Source organism: Molothrus aeneus, chromosome 3 (assembly GCF_037042795.1).
Source record: "Molothrus aeneus isolate 106 chromosome 3, BPBGC_Maene_1.0, whole genome shotgun sequence".
Taxonomy (NCBI): Eukaryota; Metazoa; Chordata; class Aves; order Passeriformes; family Icteridae; genus Molothrus; species Molothrus aeneus.
In genome coordinates this window covers 70899731-70919038 of record NC_089648.1, presented here as the reverse complement: position 1 = coordinate 70919038, position 19308 = coordinate 70899731, and the positions used below count along the sequence as shown (strand labels likewise).

The following is a 19308-nucleotide window of genomic DNA, read 5'->3' as shown; positions in this document are numbered from 1 at the left end:
TCAAGGTCACAAAACAAAGTACTAGGCACTGGAGGATAGCAGCAGAAGCCAGTACTCCAAAATCACTGAGTCTAATTAAGGATTCCAAAGAATCTCTGCTTTATGCTCTCTCCTGTCTCGAAGCATTCGCTGCGAGAACATTCAAATGCCACCAGGAGACTGACATGCTACTTGTTAGGTCAACAGTCCCATTGAGACTTCTTCTCATCGGCTTCGTCAGATTCTGGGCCAACCATATATGCTGGGCAAATAATGCTCCACCAGGGCAAATAGCACTGGGCAGGGCTCTCCTGTTCGAAAGGGAGAAAAGCGAGAGGGGGAAAAAACAGTGTGGAAATCAGAAGAGTGTGTTGTGTGTGCACGTGCTAAATAATTCAGCTTTAAACTGTTCTGAACTTCTGACCCTCACACTCCACTGTGATGAACAGGACTGGAGGTTTCAGTGTTAGTCCATGATATGTGAAAGACAAAAACGTATGAAGCCTGCCTGTTCCAACGTGAGGCCATATTCAGTTGAAAGCATTCTAATATTAATGATGATGGCTGGGTTTAGAACTGTTTTAGTCCACTGCAATAATTTTCATTTGTTTACGAGGTTGAGAAGAGAGAAAATGAAATTGCTCTGTTAGTGCTGCACCCTGCTTCCTCCAGGCATTGGGCAGCATGTGTCCCTTTTCCAATAAAAACATAGATTTGCCCATTTCTCTGGGTTGTGTGCTTCCCTCCCTTTTTTTGCTGGCATTTGGCACAACTGCCTTACTTCTAACACGATAGTGCATAAATGCATTTTTTTTAACCAGCAAAGTAAGGAGAAAAGAATTTGATTAGGCTTATTTTTATGCTTACAGGAAATATAAAAGACAAAGTGTTCTATGTTTAAAACTACAGCATATGCAGCTTGTGTGCACATCAGAGAGATCCCTACAAAGCAGCACACGCAGATACAAGATTATACAGGAGAGACAGATGCAGATTTCCACGCGGAAAATCTCTAGTGACTCCGAACGCGATGGATATTAAAAAAAAAAAAAAATCGCGTTGTTGGGTAAGAATGCTATCAACGTATTCCAACACTCCTGTGGACTTGAAGAGGCCCGGGACCAGGACCTCGGGGAGCGGTGATTTCATAAAGCGGGGCAATATTTCTTTCCAAGTACCGCTACTTTCCCGCAGGCAGCGGGAGCGCGGTGACCTTTGGATCGCGCTGTCCCCTCACACGTACCCGCCGCGGGCCGAGGGCAGCGCTCGGGGCCCCGGCGCCGCCCGGGGCCAGAGAACGCGGCGAGAGCGCGGCGGGGCGGCCCCACGGGGCGGCGGCGGGGCCGGGGCTCGCTCTGTCCTCCCTCCCGGCCTCCCTCCCTCCCGCGGGGGCGGCGCGGCGGACGGGGCGGGCCGGGCCGGGCTCCACCGCCTCCCGCCGCCGCGGTGATTGGCCCGGCCCGCCCCTCGCCCCGGCGCCCAGGCCACCTCCCTCCCTGGCTAAAGCGGGCAGTAGGTGAGGGGAAGGCGGCCAGACGGGAGCATGGTCGCGGCTCCGCAGCAGCCTCCGCCGCTGCGCCGCGCCTCCCTGCCCGGCCTCCAGCGCGGCTCCCGGCGCCCGCAGCCGCGCGGGGCTCTGCGTTAGCGGCGGAGGCTGCGATGCACAAACCGCCGCTGCCGCCTCCCGCCGCCGCGCATCCTCCCGCCGCCTGAGGACGCGGCCGCCTGCGCCCCCGCGGAGGGAGGTAAGCGGCGCGGCGGTGCCCTGCGCCCGCCGAGCCCCCGCCGCCGCCCGCCCGCCGCGCCGGGCATCGCTGGGCTGGGGCTGCCCTGCGCCTGCGCTCGCTGCCCGCATTAAAAACTTCCTGCGTGCCTCCCGCTGCCTGGGGGGTGCCGTGCAGGGGCCAGCGGGCCCTCAGAATGTTGCTGTGGTGGTTTGGGTTTTTTTCCGGGGTTTTTTCATCTTGGCGTGGGGGTCTTCGCCCCCGCCGCGCACCCACAACTTCAGGCGCTCGCTCGGGGAGCGGCGGCGGCCGCGCAATTCCTCCACCCCCCCCACCCTCCCCAGTCCCGGGGGCGGCGGTGTCCCCGCAGACCCCCGTCCCTCCGCGGGCGGCTGTCCCGGTGGATCCTCCATCCCATCACCGGGCCCGCTCCCGGAGCCGCCGCGGAACTGCCTGGCACGGATCGGCGCGCACCCCGCAGGCAGCCTGCTTCCCTCCCTGCCTGCTTCCCAAACGCCTCGGCCAGCCCCGTCCTCTCCTTGCGCCTGGCATGCATTCTCGTTCCCCCTTCCTGCTTCTCCACATCCCCACGCGTGATGCATACGAGGAACTTTTCAGCACGATATTGCTTAAATGTATATATATATATTTGTGTGTATATACATATTAAAACATTTCGTACGATTCTCATGCCGATGACATGTCCTCGCCGGTGTGAGGTTTGTTTGGCTGCTGCTGTGCTTTTCCATTGATGCTTTCATGCTTTCTTTTTTTTTTTTTTTCCTTCTCTTTTCTTTTTTTTTTTTTTTTTTTCCCCCTGAGGGTTGTTTTCCTGTAACTTATCTCCGAACCCGAGTGCTGCCTGGTGCCGTTCGGAGCACAGAGGTGCATCCCTTGGGTGCCGGTTTTCGGAAGGTCTGGCTTAGGCTGAGAGGGAAAAGCTACTTTCTGTTTTGACATTGAGTGGACGTGGCGAGCTGTCCTTGTCGTGTGAGGATGCAGGTCTGTGATCCCCGGGATTTTGAGTTCATGTCTTTTTGCCTCCCCGGAGGGTGGAGGAAGGTCTGGAGGAAGGGACTTCTGGAGATGGATGGTGGTGTTTGTCGTACACTTCATAAACAGTGTGTGCTCATCGTCTCCAAGATTATTTTATTTTTCCTCCCCTGGTTTCATTTATTAAACTGAAAATATCCCTTGAACGCTGGAGACAGATTTATCTCCCCACCACAACTAAAAATGATGGAGCCCTGGTCATGTAGTTGGCTGCTTGTCTTTTGTTACTGTATATGAAAACTGCATTTAAAAAATACAGCATTCTGTTAACTAGATTAAGGGGGATTTAATCACTTTTTCATCAATGAAGGAAAAAGCCATGCATGTTTGCTGCAGGCTTATTACTTGTTTAAATGGAAGATTATATAGAACATATTTCTGATAAATGAAGAAACTTTCTTTTTCCTGGTAGTCTTGAAAACAACTGAGCAGTGTGTGTGTAGGCACGTGTCAATCTCTTGCACCGATTTAAACACGTTTATCAGGTTCTTCTTTTGAGGTACTTCCAAAAACCCAAACTACTGTAGCTTTAAGGTGACTGCAGATAACAGTATTATTGTTTCTTATAATTAGCAATCTGCTGAAACTTTAAATCCTCCTTGAAAGATAGGATCTGTGTGAGAAAAAGGGTAGTGTTCCATAAGCTTTATTTTTTTTATTATTGTTTGCCTCCAAACCAAAGCAACAGAGTGTCTATTATTGTTGTATTCTACCTTAAACTGCTAATAGCTTTATTTTTTTTCTCATGTGGAGAAAAATCAAGTACAGCAATATTTTACTCTGACATTTATCTGCGTCAAACTTTAGTTATGCTCGGGAGGTTGTTTAATCTTCTCTGAGTAATGTTCAGGATTGTGGTTTTTTGTTTGTTTATTCTTATAACCTGTTCTTATTGTGTGTATTTCTAGAAGTTGTCTTCAGTTTAGGATGAAATATTGGAGCTATGCAAATAATTTAGTGACCCTACCAGAATGAGACTTAGCCTGCATATGTAAACTGTGCTTTTCATTTCCTTGTTTTGCATAGCTGTTTATTTTCCCATAACATCCATGTTGCTATTTCCTAATAATGCCTAATGTATTTTAATTGAAAATTAATATTTGGTGTTTGAATAACTAACTCTGAAAAAATGAGGGTATCACTGTGATTTATTTAAAAGTGGGAAAACATCCTGTCATACCAAGTACTTGTCTTGCAAATAATGACCTGTAACACTTAATTTGGATGAAATTCTGTTCATGTTCATTTTGCATACAATGAAGGGTGTTAAATGAACTCTGAAATACAAGCTGGGCTCTTGGTCTCAAACTGCCTGACTTTCCTGCATTTGTTGTCTCCAGTAGCTTATGAAATGTGTGCACAGTGTGTCAACCTTTCCCTTAACAACAAAACCTATGAGCAAATGTTCAGTGTGAATTATATTACGGAAATAAAATATTCTATAGTTGTCATGGTTACAAATAGAGGCAGGGTTACTGGTTTTCATCTGCATGCTGGGGAGGGGGGGATCTAGTTTTGTCACTTTTTAATTACGTTTCTATTGAGTGATGGTCATACTTCAGATACCCAATATATTAAATACATGGCACAGTGAATTAGATTTTGTCAAAGTCGTGCTGAAACGAAACAAAAAGTGGTGGTGTGCAGGAGCAAACCCTTGTTCATTTGTTTTTTTTTGAAGCAGAAATCTTGAGGGAAGAAAGTAACCAGCTCTGTTTTGTCTTGGTTTCTAGATTAGCATGCTGCCGGCATTGCTGCTCTTCTTCAAACAATAATAAAAAGTATATAGTGTGTATGTTGACTGGAAATCTTCTCAATGAAAGGAGAGGGAGGCGCGGATCTAGGAATTAGATGTGATTTTTGGGTTTACTGAGTGCTGTGTCTGGTGCTATCACTTTCAGTGCCTATTTGGGAGCAGAATTCATTATGCCCAGGTTTGCTGTGATAGTCTCTCCAGCGATGCTGCTCTGCTCCCACGGTCCTCCTGTGCCAGGTAGCGATCCGTGGTGTCCCTGGGAGCCACTCAGCTTTGGGGCTGCGCTGGCAGCCACCAGGATCGGGATCGTGAGTGTTTGCAGTTGTTGGCGCCTATCCCTGTGCTGTGTCTCTCCTTCTCGGTGCTCATCTGCAACTCAGTCTTGTCAATGCCTACTTGTTTTCCTGAACTTTTAATTTAGTTCTGATACCTGATGGACCCAGTTCTTCTGAAGCATGGAAAAAAAAAATTAAATAAATAAAGGGCCAAAAGAATTAATTTTTTCTTTCCCTTCTTGCCTTTGTGTGCTGTGGTGAAAACTCGCGTTACAGCATTGGTGTGGGAAAAGTCCCCCATGATCTGTAAATGGAGAGAGAAATTCCGGGCTCTCGCACCTTGTAACTTGCATCATACCCCTATTGTGCAATTTTTTTTTTTATCTTAGAACTCATTTGGAGTTTTCTGCTGCACTTTGAAGTTTTGGTCTCTCTTTAATATTTTTGTTGAGGTTTTCTATCATCCCTTCTTTAGGTTGAGCATGGTCTTACTTGAGTTCTTGTAATGACTTGTCCACTAAACTCCATCGATCACTTGGATTTGCTGCTGTAGGCTACGGACCCAGGGAACCCACACAGGGGAGGGCCTGATCCCAAAGCTGCTCTGTTTGCAGAGCCTCAACGTTATAGTGCAGCACTGAAGTCTGCATCATCTTCAGATCACTAATTCTTTGTGCTGCAGTTGAGACTTCCAGCTAGCTAAAAATCTCAGCATGGGTTAGTGACTTACTTGGTCCTGCTTTTTTGTTTTTCCTTCCAGATCTTCCATTTTGCACAGTTTGCTGATTCAGTAATCTTAAATATGGCATAGTATCATTAGATTCTGTGATTTGTGTATCTAATCACTTTCTTAATGTACTCACCTCTCGGCAGAAGAAAGACAGTGTGAAACCTATATCCTAAAGCCCATAAACATACAAATTAGATAATGTTGAATATACCTGCAGGTAACTGAATTGCTGCATTAACCCTTTGTCATATTTTTAAAATAATTTCTCTTGTTTTATGTTGGCTTACCCAGTGTGGAGAATGATTTCAACATCCTTCTGTGCAGTTAACTCTTCCATAAAGTTACTTGTAGGAAGGTGGAGCTCCTACATGGAGGCTTAAGATGCTCTTCCCAAGAAGTAAACTGTGAACAGCAAATCCAAGTGTGAGGCTGTATGAAACATAAACAGCTTTGACATGCTTCTGTCAATTCTGTGTTTCCTTTGTTACCAGAAGTACAAAGAACTCCTCCTCAGCTATAAAGACATTAAAAGGAAATAGATTAGAAATCTCTTATGGGAACGCCTTTGTCAGGTTTTTGCAAATCACCGGTGTGTCCCAGGGTGTGAATATGCATCGTGTACCTGCTACAGTGAAACCAGAGCTGGTGCCAGCGGTGCCCAGAAACCTTCCCAGTGCTGTTGTTATGCAGCCAGTTACCTCTGTGCTGTCTTGACCATCTGATAAATGACAGTAACTGAATTCCTAGTCACACTCTTCCATAAATAATTTTATATTGTGGATTAGGATATGTGAAACATGGGACCGTTTTGTCTAATTTTTATGTGCTGCTTGCTTTTTTTTTAATCTGTGATGCTTAGGTTTGGGTTTTCAGATATGCACAACTTGGATTTTGGCCATAATTGATATTAACATCAGAAAAACACAGGTTTTTTTGGTGGTCTTAAATTTCAGGTAGACTATAGTACTAGCTTACAATAATAATACTGATTCTGTGAAACAGTCTGCTGAAATATAGACAAAGACCTAGTTTAAAAGGAACTCAGTGTTCCTTTTGCAGCACTCTGTCATTTGTGTTTTTAATTCCCTGCCATCCATTACAATATGCTATGTGATGTGTAATGTTAAGTGCTGGGATTTCTGTTCAGGTTTGGTTTTTCCTGGGTTGGTCTCCAATTTTAGACCTCTCTGTAAGTACAGGTAGTACCCAGTTTGATTGGGAAGCAGATTATATCTCAAGGTGTGCAATGGAACTCGTTCAGTGCAGCAGTTTGCAAGAAAATCTGCCACTGATAAAATTCCTCTGCAACATTGCTGTTAACTAAAAGCTGTTAGGTATGCCGTGGCAGGAATGTTTCTTGGACTGTCAGAGTAGTTGAGAGATACTGTGAAGAATCCTGAGAGGTATCTGAGAGAATAACCATGTTTGGTAGTAGGACTCAAATTCAGAAGAGGCTAATTTGTTGAGCTGGACTCTATTCATATGTCTCTTCATATTTTTGGATCTTGGAGAGGGATTCATTATCAATCTCCACTCCTGTTGTTTATTTGAAAGCCCCCTAGACAAACCCAAAAACCTTCACCCCAAAACCAAGATCTGCATGACAGAGCAGACTTAGAAATCTTGGGTTTAAAGTGTGATTTAAGGCCTTTTGCTTCAGACACTTCTTAAAGTCCATGCTGATGAGTAATTAATATTTAAATCGGATAATTCTGGTCTAAGATCTGCTTTGTCAGACCTTGTTGTAGGATTTTGTTTTTGGTCTGCAAAAGCAATGCTGGCGGATTTGCAGATCACAGCATGCTACAGCCACTCAGAGGAAGGTTTATTTTCTCAGTCTGGGGCTTAAACATGCTTTCTCCCTTAATTAGAGGGAGAAGAATTGAAATGCAGTTAGTTTTTCCAGCCACAGGTAAACCCCAGATCAAAAGGAGAGGTAAAAGAGTTCAGGAAGTTCATTGCAATAGTCACATGACATGGAATAACTTTAAAGTGGATGCAGCTGTGTTTACCTGTGCTTTGAAATCTATATGTATTGCAGAGTTTGGTTGATTTGTAGCTTGTTGAGCACCTGAATTCATTAAATGATTCTTAACATATTGTATACTTCAGAAACTTCATTTTTCACTTTCTCTTGATTTTTTTATTGTCTCTCGCCTTCCAAGGGTGGAACAATGCCAAATTGGAACACTTCATATTACAAAATGTTGTTGGGTATATAAATGTCTGGAAAATACTTTTGAAACTATATGAAATGCTGCAGAATGAAGTTAAGCAATATCTTTTAAACCTTATTCATTAACTCTTGTTAAAGTTTGGAAGAGCGGTGGCAGAGAAGATGCTAATTCTGTATGAAGTTTATGTTCTAATACAAGCAGTAGAGCACAAAAATATACGTGTATGTGAAATGTATAAACTATTTCAGCTGTATTGACCTATACACAATGAAATGGCTCCTTGGCAGTGCCTATAATATTAAGTGTATCCTTAATATGGGGTGGCTCAGTAGAGCTCTTTGGCATGAAGTTTTTGCTTGATTATGAGGGCCGGGAACTGTGATGGCACTGGAAGTTGGTTCTTCTGGTTGAGGCTTTTTTACTTTTGCCCTCTTGAGTGGCTTTTTAAAAAGACTAGTTGGACGTTATAAGGGATATCTCTGAAGACTCTGTGAATGAAAGAAGGAAAATAATAGAAGAAACGCTTTTCCTACTGGCAGTAAAATTTACTGGAGTAGGGAGAAATTTCTGGAAGGTTGGAGTAAGTGACTGCTTGATTATGAGATACTGGTTATATTTTAAGGGTTTTATTTAAAAACTGGATCATATAAATAACTACTTCAAAGATGCATCTTGTTTCTTTCTCATCCTCTCTTCTCAATTGTGGATAGGAGTAGATGCAGCAAAGCCTAGCCAGATGTTCCTCACGACAGTGGTCTGCCCTGCTTTCCCGAAACCCCAGACAGTGGGTTTCTCCCCAGTTCTGCAAACAGCTCAATAGATTACATCTGAAAAGCCTCTCTACTACCACAGACACTTTGCAATCCATCCTACTCAGAGTAGAGAAATACCAGAAACACTGAGGATATTGTGTGATGAGAGGTTATGAAAAATGCTGTGCCTTCTTCCTGTAGAAGGGCACTAAAAGTGTGTGACTAACACACCCAGGTCATCTCTGACAGACTTGCTAATAAAATGCAAGGCAAACTGTTAAATGTACTGCACTGCCCTCTTTATTATGCTATTTTTGGCTGATCATATGAGGAAAGTATGTATCATTTAAACAAAAGTCACTGCTCTGTCTTCCCTTCTTTCTCACCCCCACACTGTTTCACATTTCTAAACATTGAGCATACCAATCAATATTCCATTAAGAGGAGAATTAACTTGGGAGAAGCTTGCATGTATTTGCATGTAGTAGCTTATTTCTTGGTCTGTGGCTTTGTGTTGCCTTTCCCCAGTGTCATTCTTTTTTTTTAAGAACACTCCAAATATTTGTGCAATTACTTCTAGTAGTGAGGTTTGCCATGCCCCATCTTAATTTTGTCAATATGAATTGCTGGTAGAGCTGTCTGCAATGCCCTGCTTGCAGGCAACATCAGTCAAATGTTTGTAGTTACCTTTTTGCTTCTGTTTTACAATAGCTGGGCATCAAGGTACTAGGCTTCAGATCAAATGTTGCCCCCGGTTACACACATGTAGTTAACAGAAATCAATGTTGCATAGGCGTAAATGAAAGTTGGGTTTGATCTTTGGTGAGTTAACTCTTATCTCTTCTACATTGATGCTAGTCTAGATTTTCTGCAGGCTGGATTGAATGCCCATTCTCAAATTCAGAATTTGTGAGGTTTTGGCTGTCTGTGCCAACCTTTAATTCCTTATGGTCTTTGTATGAGACTGAAAGTAAAAACCTCCCGCTTGCTTTCTGAGGTCTGAGCCTTAAGACTGCAAACAAATGTAATGAGATGTGATTAAAAGCTGCCTGTAGCACATAAGAGTGTGGGTTGTGGCTGCGTGGGACCTCCTGGGGAACCTCTCAGTTGATCTTGATGTGTGAATTGTCACAGGAGCTGCTGAACTGTGGACCAAATCCCGATCTAGTTAACACCTGTGGAGCTGACATATTCCAATATGTATCTGATGTTGCACCGTGCTTCTCTACCCTGAGGAACAAATCACTTGTGAAATTCAACTGTGAAGGTCTTGAGGTCGAAGAAAAAGTCTGCAAATCTCAGTAGATGACAGCAAATGCAAGAGAGGGGGAAGGAAATATTTGCTAGTTTCTGATGTGTATGGTCCAGCTGCTTCAGTACTCTTTCTTCTTTCCCCTCAGTTCTGTAGTATATAAAATGGGCCAAATTTGTCCTTGGCCTAGATCCGTGCAGTCAAACAACGTTACATTTGGTATAGTGAAAACATTAGATAAATGTTCTACCCATTCTTTCAAAGTTTATTGAATCTTTGAAATAAAGCCTCCTTCCTAGTATGTTTTTTCCTTTTTGAAAGAAAAGTGCATAGTTTTATGATTAAACTTCTGGACAGTTTGAGTTTTGCAACATTACAGCCTCATCTCTCTGAGAACTAAAAGGTAATGAGAAGTTGTGGCCAATATTTGAGTTACTTGGAGAAGGTAAAAAAAGAGCCCAGAAACGGTGTAGGAATTAAGGAAATAATAAGGCTTGCCTGAAGTCTCTAACATGTGAGATTGACTTTTGAAGTGATACTTGGATACAGAGCTGCAGCCAGAGATGAAGGGAGAATTATGATTGCCCTAATACTCTTTATTTTGGTTTGCTTTTCCTCTGTCTCAGAGAAAATTTTTGAAAGCCCATTTGTGTGTGTATAGGGTATGTTCTTGCTAAAAAAGAAATTGAAGCAAGTTTTCCTTAAATTCAGTGTTTCAATATCACACTTGAACAGTTCACAGCAGCATCCTTCAAGCCTTCTAAAAGCTATTCTTAGACAAATATTGTTGTTGCAGCAGCTAAGTTACTGAAGTATTGTATTTCAAGAATAATACAAGTAAAACAAAAACCCCAACCTTTGTGCCATGCTGGCATCTTTATTCAAAGAACTGCATACAGCTGCAGCGCTCTGATGTCAGAGTTGAGGGAGCGTGGGCTGGGGATCAAGAATGGCACCCTGTTGGATCAGGTTGAGAGGCTTAAACACTAATTCATGATGGAAGTGCAGGTGCAGCTTGAGCCCAGGCATCTCCTGCTGGAGGTGATGGTTAACCAGGGCATCATCAGGCACTCATCTGGGGAGGCCAGGGGTCTGATTAGACTCCTGCTGGAAGTCCTTGTTAACCATTGCCTTCCCATTTTTAGGCTGCACTGTTTATCAGGCAGTTATTCAACTTTGCAAAAACATGAACAGGCTCAGATTTCCTCAAGATATTTACTAAAATGGCATCACACATGAGTTAGAAGTCTTTTCCTGTCTAAATATTATCTTGTGAAATTAGAATCTATCAGTTCATGGCTTTCAGTAGACCAGTCATCTCTTGAATTTGACTATAGCCACTTCAGGGCTGGCTTAAGTGGATAGTTTTACTCTAGAAACAAAGCATGAAACCCTTATTTTTATGTAAAAGAGATTGCAAATTTAACAACAGTCAGAACTGTTCAGCCTTGAGCCATCTTGATTAGAAAATTGAAAGATTATAAAACCTCAAGATTAACCACCAGGATAAGCTCCAAGAAATGTCAGTGCTCATTTTACCTAGATAATATTACTTTTAATTTTAGGCAAAAATTTAGGATTAATGTCTGGGCATCGTGTGTATAACTATTACATGCACAAATAGACCATTTAATCTTGGCTTGCTCTATCTAATGAAACAAATATGTTTCACTGTAACTGCAGTCAACATAATGTTTAGAGATGCTTACAAGAATGATTATCAGACAGCTCATACAGGAGAACACCGAGTGACAGCATTGCTCTGTGAAACTCATGGCCTCTGTCTTCAGAAAAAATGGTGAATGTAACTCTGAATCTCTGTGTGGGCTGTTGGCCAAAAAGAATTTTGCACAAAAAGTTTCTGACCTTCGCCAGGCCCGGAGCAGGTTCTAAGCATTGGTATCTGACCTGACTGCCACTAGAGAGGGAAGGAGCTCTGTACAGAGCAGGGATGCAGGACTTGGATAAAGGCATGTGTCAAATAAATGAGTGGGTTTTGATAGTTTTTTGGGTTCTTTTTTTTCTGAAGGCATGAATGTTAAATCATATAATTTCTTTAAACCCACCAACTTTGTGAGTGAAGTTTTGTTGCCCAGAAACATCTATAAAAAGACAGAAATGCTCTAGATTCTGTGTATGGAGGAAAGTTGCAAATATTTTTGCCATAAAGCAACAGTTAATTGCAAATTGTACTGTGGAATCTGGAAACAAATACCTAACCATCCTGAGGAACCAAGAAAGTGCCATATTCTCTATGAAATAGAAGCACTAAGACCTTCCAGGGAAAGCTGGAAAGCTGTGGAGTTCTTCCATTTTCCTTCATGTGACCTCATGAAGGTGACCTCAGTGTTCTTGTGTGGCTTTTTATTTAGCTGCCACTCTGAAGCTTTGCTGTCGCGCACGCACACACAGAGAAAAAGTATCCCTAGAAACTATGTGGGGTCATCTTGAGTTCTGTGTATAACTGCAGCTTTTTTTGGCTGCTTTAGGGTCAGGCCTGTGCAGTCCCATCTGCTTGGTAGCTCTCTCCTCTTCCAGTGTGGCTGGTTTACCAAAGCAGTCTGCTTTACATATGTCTATATAAATATTCTCAGAGTAGCTGTACATGCACTCTGCTCCCAATTTGCTGCATTATCTCTTCTGTCACTGCATCTTAAACCTTCAGCTCTCTTTTTTTAGATATATCTTGTTTCAGATTAATGAAAGCACCACCCACAATTATTGAGCATCTGAAGGATCAAGCACATCATGTTAACTTCAGTTTATATTTGAGGGTTTTTTTTTTTCGGTCTTTGATTTTTCTGTTGAGGCAATAAACTCTTCTGGAACAAGGGCTGTTATTTTTTTGCCTGTACAGTTAGAGCTGCCTCCCTAGTTGTGCCTGGTACTTTAACAGCACAAAAATGATTCATAAGCTCTGAAAATGCTGTTCTTTTCCACCCCTCCTTTCTCCTGTTCAGTCGACAAAGATTCTGTTATGCTGAGGCAAAGGAGAACTTTTCAGTTTCTCTTAATTATTTATTTTTTAAGATGAAAATATATCCTAGAGAGGTAAAATGAATGTTACGTAATGTTCTGATTTCTATTTTAACAGGATTTAAAAAAAAATTTGAGATTATTCTAATCCAGGGATAGTGAGCAGTAAAACAGGCTTGTTAGTCAGGGCTGTATCTGTTTCTTCTGGAAGGCAAGTATGTGCTTTGTCTCACTCCATTAAAAATAGTAATCCCAGGAATATATTGAAGGCTCCAAACTATTTCGGAGGTGGTTGTTGATGTAGAGGTCCACAGTCACGCCCACCAGAGGGCATTTTATCACCAGTTTCTTGGGGAAAAAGTTTTTTTCCTTAAGTCATGAATAAAGTAGTAAATATTGGACGGGAAAGCAATGTATGAAACGTTGTACAGATAGCTTTTTTGTTTATATATAAATACATATGCTTATTTCCTGGCTGTATTTATATGTAAATAAGTAATGATGTAGGCTTGAATGGTTGGGTTTCCCCTCTGCTTTCTAAATACTTTCTAATTTTACTTAGGGATAATCTGGGGGAGAAAGGAATTCCTTAAAGCTCTCCCACAGCTGGTGTAGCCATTGGTTACCAGGATTCTGCCCTCCCTTCCACACAAGTGCAGCAGATGCTCTGGATGATTGCAGTGTAGCCTTGCTCTCCCTCTCCAGGGCACTCGGAAGCAGAGGCTGCTGTTCAGGAGCCCTACTCATTTAGGAGGCTGGAATTTGTGAATATAGTTCATAGCGAAGCCCCTGGATCTAAAGGAAGCACTTGGCAGCTGGGGAAGTGTACATCTGCCAGATGGACCTGACATCTTGTGTTTGGCAGCAGTTAATGCTAAGGCATGATATGCAAAATACAAGGATGACAGCTAGGAAATGAATTTTTATTCTAAAAACTGTGTTTTGATTTTGGTTTTTGCTTTTTTACTCATCTGTTTTCCATTATGAAATAAAGCTCTGCAGGAAGGGAAAAAAGAAATCTGCTCCTGAAAATACCTTTTCTGGCCAGTTTTCAGGGTGTTTCCTCATGAAGCTGACATCTGTGCTGAAGGTTGGGCTGCCCTAGTTCAGATGTGCGACCTTCGTGGGCCTGATACAGCACATAAAATGTGATTAATTCCCTTCGATTCCCTATGGATAAATAGATTCTCTCCAGCAGAGCCCCTGTGACTTGCAGGTCAGCAAGGGGCCTGGGGTCTCAGCAGAGGCCTGGGGTCATCTGAGACCAAGCTGCAAACCCAGGCAGGGCTCTGAATAGCCTGTGCTGGGACAAGCAGGCAGAGCAGTGGTAAAAGCCTTTCTCTTTGCAGGACATTCTCTGTGTCTGTGTGGGATGTGCTCTGAATGATTTGATTGGAGATTTGGAGACTTTGTGATCTTTGAGAATGTGGCCCTTATCCACAGAGGACAGTGATCTTGTTTGGGATGAAGGAGGCCAAGATTCAAGGCAAGAGTGTAGTTCTTTGGAGCACAACCTCTGGGCAGGTGCCTGCAGTAGGGATGGATGCACCGTCTGTTTCATGTGCTGCTAGTGGGGAGGCACAAGGTGCTCTGGTTTCCCCTGATCCCAAGGGTTTCATGGTGCTCCGGTGTGAACACTCTTCTATGCAAAATGAGGTGAAGACCCTCAACCAAATGGTGTCTGCGGGGCTGTGTGGAAACAATTGCTCAGACCTTAAAATGACTGCAATGAAAAAGTGAGGTGAAGGATTAATCAAGACTAACTGTGCTTCATCAGCAGCAGGCAGTCTCCTACTAAACTACCTCAATGTTTTTCATCCTCTTTTTTCAGATGATATATCCTTCAGCCAGGAAATATTTTTTTTCCCAGCAGTTAGTGTCTGTGCAAATAAATGACCTATAAAAGAATTTTATTAATTCTCTAGGACTAAAACTTTGAATAACATTTTTAGCAAGATAAATTTGCTTTCTAGAACTGTCCAGATGATTTGATAAAGACCTATGTCTTTGCCACCTTGTCATCACTGAATTTAGTAGCTTAATATCTCCAAGGGTTGTAAAAGATATCTTGTGGTTAAGACTTGAGAGAGTTGTGGGGTTTTATTACTATTTGAGGGCTCGAGTGTAAATTAGTGTTAAAAGGACTTTGGATGTGAATCTGTATTTTGTTTCCTTGGGTTTTAATTTTGCCTGTGGTGATGAGCTGGACCACATATAAATGTGGGGACCCAACTGTAAAGACTTAAGGGAGGGAGTGTTGTTGTACTGGGTGAGTTAGTCTGCTAAGAACTTTGCTATCATAAAAAAAATCCAAATCTGTTCAGGTAAAAAAAAAAGTAGATGGCAGCACTAAGCTGTTCTGAAGGAGAGAGAATCTGAAGGTAGGAAAGATGGAAAAGCCTGTTAAATCTGCAATTATTGCAACAGTGCAGAGCTCCCACAACATGATAGCAACTCACATTAGCAAAAGAACCTTGCAATCTGGTTTCCCTGCTGTTGTGTTGGGAGTAGATGCTACTGCTTCTTCTCATTTCATTAGGAAGGACCATGTGAGGTCTCAGTGTAACTCTGAGCTAAAACAAGCTCATATCTAGGTTTCCTACAGAGTGACTTAAGGATTTGACCTGACTGCTGTTTGTATCTTGGTGCTGACTTGTTAGCACTATTGTTATTGTATCAGAAACGATTCCTTTGCTTCCAAGGTATGTTCAAAGGCATATGTAACCTCAACATATTTTCATTGAGGCATGTAGGTCTGTGGCAAAGTTCTTGAGTTATTTGTTCTGTTAGTAGGACTACATAGCCAATAGTGTTTTTCTGACAGATTTAGCCAATACCAGACTGAAATCTTATAAAGATGCTGATTATTCTGCATTTGAATTAGTATTTTAATGTGCCTCAGCAGAAGCCTTTTATATTAAAAAGAACGACTTGTCACCTTTTGCTTACTTTGCTGCTTTTCCCAGTCTGATGTCAAACACTGATTTAAGGCACTTCTGGAAGAGGAGGGGGAGGAGATGCTTGCCTTGGAGCCAGGTGACTGCCTTGCTTGAAATCTGTTTCTGAGCAGCAAAAGACTGTCTTTGCATTTTGTGAACTCCAAAATAAGGCAAGCAAAAAACCAAGTTCACTGTTTTTGTTATTGTACTTAGGCTTTGAGGCGGCAAATAAACTAAAGAGTTGGCAGCATTGTGAGGGCATAAAACTTGAATGCTTTCAGGACATTCAGCTTTGAACAGGATGGGAGAAAATCCATGTGTTTTTAATTACCAAACTAGCTGTTTCCAACGTTTTGTCTGACCAGCGCTCTCTTTAGGGAGCAGGAGAGGCTGCTGATGGTGCAGAAGGTGAGCTGCTTGGACTCTAGTCAGGCTGGGTGCTGTGACAGCTTCCCTGCGAAAGCCTGTTCTAGTGCTCAGCCACTCTCTCAGTGAAGAACCTCTTCCTAGTGTCTAATCTGAACTTTTTTTGATCTTCTTTTGCAAATGGAAAACTAGTTGTGTAGATGGATATTTAGTGTAGCTAATCAGAAAACCCTCAAAATAATGTAAGAACCAATAAATTCACAAAAAGGAAAAAAAAAAGAAACAACAAACCCAACCAAAAAAACTCAACCCAAGAATTTTTTACATGGGTTGATTTGTAACTTCTGCACTGAAAGTAACTAACTTTATATGGTGGTGATTGCATGTATTGTTTGTTATTATAAGTATTATAGGAATTTGGCAGGGTTTAAGACTGCTAAAATAAACTGTTATTTTAGGAAACAGCAAGTAAGTTCTGCTTCTGGAGAAATAGATATGTTTTGAGTACATAATTTTTAATATTACAGTTTTTATATTTTCTTGAGCAGCTAAGGCGGTTAATTGATATACACTAGGAATGAACTTGTTTATCACATGGATCTTATTGGTCCAGTTGTGACCTCAGAAAGATAGGAAATATGATATTTTTATGTCTGAATTTAAGTTTGTGATACTCCTTATTTTAAAAAAATTTTTAACTTAGTGTTTTTTTGGAAAAAAATATTCAGTGCTTTTAAAGGTCTTAATGTGTTGTGTCCCGATGAAGCCTAAAAACAGACTGACCATGGAGCTGCCAGACTTTAGGTCCATTTAATGAAATACCTACTTCCAGAAGTTCCCAAGGGGAACCATTTATAAAAGGAGAAATGATATTTTGATTTGGGCTGTTGTAATTATCTTTGTCTCACAATACCTTTCAGGGGTTATCCCAGAAGTTTAATACCTTGTACCAAGATTTGTTTTATCCTATACTCTTTAATCTATTGATGTTCTTAGTCATATGTGTCTGCTTTGGGGCAATTCTTGCTTTTTTTGGCCTTGACAACTTCTGGCTTCAAGCTCTGCAGTCTGGTTAGACATTTTTGTGATGATCTTATTTTTATCTCTTCTGTAACTTGTAGCTTTTATTGAATTTCCCTTTATTATGTAACCAAGAAGAGAGAAACTGAAGTTATGATCTCTCTCTGCTCGTGATGATTTTACATTTTTATTTCATCCCTGAAGTCTGCTATCCAGTCTTCAGTCTGCCTTCAAATAAGCTTCTCCACATCCATAATACTGTTGTTATGGTCCTCTGAGCATTCTCTGAGTCTCCAGTATTTCCCATGGATTTGGGTGCCTAGCACAGAGTAAGGAAGCAATACTGATGATTTGATAGTGGCACTTCAAAACTGCATTATTCCTCAAGCTAACACACTGAAGGTTTCTTGGTATCGTTTTCCCTGCCTCACTGAGCAGTTGTTGCAGAGTTTTCTGTGACCTCTCCAGACTGCTGCCCATAGGAATTTAGCTGAAGGACTGAAAGTCTGGATTGCTTTCCCTGAGATGAAATTAGTTGATATACTCTGTTTATTTTAGTACAGGTTATCATTGATGTTTTTAATGTTAGGTGTTTCCCTTTCACTGAGATCAGTGGCTCTTCTGAAGGGTTTTACAGATTTTGCGGAATCTGAATTGGATCTTATTGTGTCTTTGGAACTAGGCTAACATCATGAAATTCTCATTTTTCATGTGTATATCAAGGGTCCTGCAATTCCATAGGTTTCCTTTCTTTACCAGGCTTTGCATTAGTTGGAGATGGTGATTTGCTGAAGTCTCGCTGTTCCCTTACTGTGCTCAGGATTAGACAGTAAGTTTTGTCTCTTTCTGGTTTTACTCTCAGGAGCAGATCGTGGAGAGGATGGGAAGGATGAGCAGTATGACTCAGTGTACAGCATGCCCTCTCTGTCTGACAAGCTGTGCAGTCCCTGAGGTTCCTGTCAGCTCAGGCCAGAGCAGTGGTATCTTTAGTGCAGCCAGGCTTGTGTTTGAGTCCTCCAGGTCTTCACATCCATGTGTGATGGATTTCCCTAGCTGAGCAATACTCGTGTCTGCTTGTATGTCTCATCCCCATCCCACCTATTTTCCTCTGTTGCCTTTATAATGAGTCAAGTTGAATTTCTTTAAAAAAACTTGATACCCAACTTCCCTCCCTAGCTTTGACTTCTGGCTGTCATTTCTCAGGTGTCTGAACAGTTGCCTCAAGGCTTCTGCTTCTCTGTTCATTTGTGCTGATTTAAGCTGAACACGGCTGATTTATGAAATATATCTTAAACAAAGTTGGCTGAATAGCAAGGGGTTTTTTTTCTCTCTTTTTCTGTTTTTTCCCCTCCCTTCATGGGAACTTAATTACTGGGGGGTAGAAATGATTTTGGTGGCTGGTATTTTTCTGTTTTTATTCAATTTTCATGAAAATTAGATCCAAACGTAAGTACTGTGCATTTCCTTCACGCTGCAAATTCTAAGAAAATATCACTTATAAACAGTGAAACAAACAAATAAAAATGTATCCATTGCTTGTTTGCTTTGAAGTAATACTTGTATATAATCAAATGACTCCAGGAGCTGGCAGGCAGCTTTAAGAACAACATCAAATGTGATTAAAGCAAATACTCAGTTGGCAACCATTGGACCTTTATCACAGTTAAGGCTTCTCAGCATCAGACTTTCAGCACTCCTGAAACACTGTGAGAGTAAATAAATAACCATCTTCAAAAAATCTGAGGTGATTGCATCTGTTTGGCCATTGTCGTGCCGTTTCTGCTCTGTGACTTTCTGCATTTCTGCTTCATGACTTTCTGCGTTTCTGCATTTCTGCAGTGTCTCATGTCAGGCTTTGCAAAGCTCCAGGAACCGGGGAGCTGAGATGCAGAGAAGAGAAGGGATTTGCCTGAGGCGCTCAGATCAAATGTACTCCCAGTTCTGGTGGCAGAAATTGTACATTTCTCTCTAGGCTCCAGTAATCTGTTGTCCTGGAGGGCAGCACTGTTTGTGCCTGGGCAGTCTCGAAGGTGACCTGCCCTCAGGGCTGGGTTGGTGGCTCTTGGCTGTAGTGGGGAGGTGAAGTTTTGCCTGTGATTTGAGCAGGCTGTAGTGGTGATAATAAAACCACATCTGCCCCACTGCCAAGGACTTGGCCAATGCTTTTTTATAATTTTTTTTAATTCTCCAAAAGTAAAATGGTCCTTCACTTCAAAAAGATCAAGAAATCTTCTTTGTCATGTACTGCCACAATAATTCCTGTGGCTTTCAGCACTTGAATTTTGCCACTTTATTTTGTGGAATACTTG

The 19308-nt window shown here is 42.0% G+C and overlaps 1 protein-coding gene across 1 annotated transcript in view; it reads left to right on the top strand.

The window, feature by feature from the left end:
* The first annotated feature begins 1637 nt into the window (after positions 1-1637).
* The window catches only part of KLHL29 (kelch like family member 29), a 389461-nt gene continuing 371790 nt past the window's right edge, over positions 1638-19308 (top strand). Inside the window, exon 1 of the mRNA XM_066547162.1 lies at positions 1638-1724. The gene's annotated coding sequence lies outside the window, so the exon portion shown is untranslated. The remainder of the gene's footprint in view (positions 1725-19308) is intronic.